Source organism: Microtus ochrogaster, linkage group LG3 (assembly GCF_000317375.1).
Source record: "Microtus ochrogaster isolate Prairie Vole_2 linkage group LG3, MicOch1.0, whole genome shotgun sequence".
Taxonomy (NCBI): Eukaryota; Metazoa; Chordata; class Mammalia; order Rodentia; family Cricetidae; genus Microtus; species Microtus ochrogaster.
Window position 1 is genome coordinate 12329264 of NC_022029.1, and position 3336 is coordinate 12332599.

The window sequence follows — 3336 nt, forward strand, 5'->3', positions numbered from 1 at the left end:
CTGCGTCTGTCTGGCGTGGGAGAACCATGGCGACTCACTGACTCAGCTTCTTTCTCCCAGCATCCTGTTCTATTTTCTCCGCCTACCTGTGGGTTGGCCTATGAAATGGGTCTAGGCAGTTTCTTTATTAATAAGAAATCACTCCCACATCAGTCAGAGACTGAAGATGTAGACACTTGGGCCATTAGTCCCAAAGGCAGGGTGATGTGGGAAGTCCTTCTGTATATGTATAGCTTTTATTGGTTAATGAATAAAGCTGTTTTGGCCACTGGCTTAGCAGAAAAGAACAAGGTGGGAATAGAGGAGAAGACAGAATAGAACAAGCAGATAGAGGAGGAAAGTAGGCAGAGTCAGGGAGGTGTCATGTAACTGGTGGAGGAGAAAGATGCCCTTGTACTGGTACCAGTAAACCATGAGTCTTGTGGTAAAATATAAAATAATAGAAATGGGTTAATTTAAGATATAAGGGCTAGCTAGAAATACACTTATGCTATTGGCCAAACAGTATCACAATTAATATAGTTTCTGTGTGATTATTTCAGATCTGGGTGGCGGGGAAATGAAGAAACAGTCTCGGACCAAAAAGCAGGGTCTGGCTTTTTGGAACAAAAGTTGAGTTTGTTCATTTCAACAGTTTAAAATTTATCTGCAGAGCACCCGAGCTTGAGCTGGAAGGCTGGCAGTTTCTGTTTGACAAGAAGCTGGTTACAGTGTTGTCTGCCCCTAACTACTGCTACTGTGGAAACATTGTTTCCATCGTGGTCACAGACACTGGTGATATGAGAGAACCAAAGTTGTCCTGGCAAAGTCAGCACATGACCTTCCTCCTAGAACCAGGATTCTGTATTTCCTTTGAGACTTTTGTTATCATACTGGCCCATTTTTTTTTGTCCTCTTTTACACCAAATTTCTTGTATGACCCTTTACAGTATACTTTTTATTGATCATTTTGTGACTGAAATGCTACCTGCCTCTTGCTTTTCTAAAAATAAATAAATAAATAAAAGAAAGAAAGAATAAAACACTAAATTATCTACAGTTCCTTTTTGTTAGATGTCAATAGCAATGCGCTTCCATCAGTTCTGTCACCTCACCTGTCCCGTCCCGCCTTGCACATGTCTGAGAAGACACGTCTTATTACTCTTCACAAGAAATGTACATTGCCGCACGTAGCTCCTGCTTACTGGACGTTCTTGGAAGACAGAGTGTTTCCTTTTTGAAAAACAATTGATAATTTTCTGAAACATTCTTCCCTCCATATCATTCAGCCTTCTGATTCAGTTTGGTGAGTTTTAGAAATGTCTGCAGTAAAGTTGTCCAGTGGGCTGGATGGCTGTAGGTGACTGGGTTATGTGCAAGCTTCCCAGCTGAAGATTTCACTGTCCTTTGTTCGACAGTGTTTTAAAAGGATATAAAATAAATTTGTCCAAAGGGCAAAATAAAAAGAAAACTTATAAGAAAGAAAGGGTGGTAAGATGTTCAGTAGTAAAGAGGACCTAATGCTCTTTTAGATGACCAAGCATCCACCTAGAGATTCAAAAATGTCACTCCAGTTCCATGGGATTGAACACCCTCTAGACATAACCAGACTGTTGGTCTCCTTGGTTTTATGCACATGAACAGAACTGGTCGAACAACATTTCAATATGAATCAGGGAGGATCTCACAAACCCTCTTCATGAGCTGAGGAGCTATTAGCAATTGATGGCTTCTGGGAAGGAAAAGTAGGTTTTCTTTAAGGGAGAGGCTCATGGTAGGTGGATATGTTCTGGTGGATGGTCCTACGTACAAACTAGAATCAATGGGGTATAAAAAAAAAACTAGAAAGACTTGAAGCTGTTGTGAGGAAATAGAACTGGGAGGAGTAAGGAGAAGCCGTGGGGTGAGAATATAATTAAAAAAGCACGAGTAGAAAGACTCTGAGGAAGCAAGTATAAGAGACTGCTGGGCCATGTGATTGTGGAGACCATACTGTGGCTAGAGGGTGAGCACATAAATGCTGCGGTACTCTGAAAGAGGCACTCATCATGCAGTGGGCAGATGAAAACACAGACATCAGTTTCTCATTAATCGTGTTGGTCTGAAGGCAATTGTGGAAGTGCTGTGGTCAGCACTCTTTACGATGCTCTTAGCTGGCAAAGGAAATGCTTGATGGGAAAGCAGAACCATAATACCACCTCCCCATGAGCTGTCCCCGAGATCAAATAGATGTATCCTCTTTAGAAATTTAAAACTTTATGACTAAGTAAGCTATACCATCTCATTCAAGGAAATTAATAGTCTTAAGGAAACTGATATGTAGAGGAGATGTTGCCCAACTATTTGAAAAATATGTATTTAAGTTGTGTGCATTACTTAGATTGTTAGGGCTGACAAACAAAATACCACAGACTGGATGCGCAAGTAACAGAATTTTTCATTCTTTACAGTTCTGGGGGCTAACACTCCAGGATCAGGTTCTCTGCATGTTTAGATTCTTTTGAAATCTCTCTCTTACATTGGCACATAATCTTTACTGCCCATCTCAGCATAAGAACAGCAGTTGTCCTGGACTCTGGCTCCCAACAAGGATTGCATTTTAACTTAGTCATTTATTTTTTGCTTCAAAAATCATTCAAGTATCAACTTTTTAATGACCATGAAGACCTTCACAGCAGATGGAAAAGCAGTGAAAGAAGCATGGTAAAGTTTCTACATGATTTGGAGAAAGAAGGATTAACTTGAGAAGAAATGGTGAGCCCTGTGATCTGGGCAAAGGTTGCTAGGAGGACACTGCAGGGATATGAATGAGGCTAGGGGAGGGAAGGGTTATTTCATTTCCCAGGGGTGCTTCTATGCCTGTTCTTTTCATGCACTCTCAGCTCAGAAGGATCCATCTGCCATGTCAGCACATGTTGGGTGGCATCTCCTGATTCCCCATTTTCTATATAAGATACATCTTTAAAACACAAGTGTATTGGAGGGAGGCTGCTTGTTTGTTCCCTGCTGCTCGGCCCCGAAATATTCACTCAAAAACTATATTATTTAATTCACTGCTTGGCTCATTAGCTCTGGTTTCTTATTGGCTAACTCTTATATATGAATTTAATCCATCTCCATTAATCTGTACATCACCACGAGGTCATGGCCTGCCAGCAAACTTTCAGCGTGTCTGTCTCTGGCAGAGGATCCATGGCTTCTCTCTGACTCTGCCCTTCCTTTTCCCAGCATTCACTTTAGTTTTCCCCGCTTAGCTTTTTCTGCTCTACTACGGGCTCAAAGCAGTTCCTTTATTAACCAATGGTATATACAGCATACAGAGAGAAATCCCACATCACAAGTGCATCCGTTTCATTA

The 3336-nt window shown here is 41.2% G+C and overlaps 1 pseudogene; it reads left to right on the plus strand.

Moving 5' to 3' along the window:
- LOC101980172 overlaps positions 1-944 on the plus strand; it is a 43811-nt pseudogene extending 42867 nt beyond the window's left edge.
- The last annotated feature ends 2392 nt before the right edge of the window (positions 945-3336 follow it).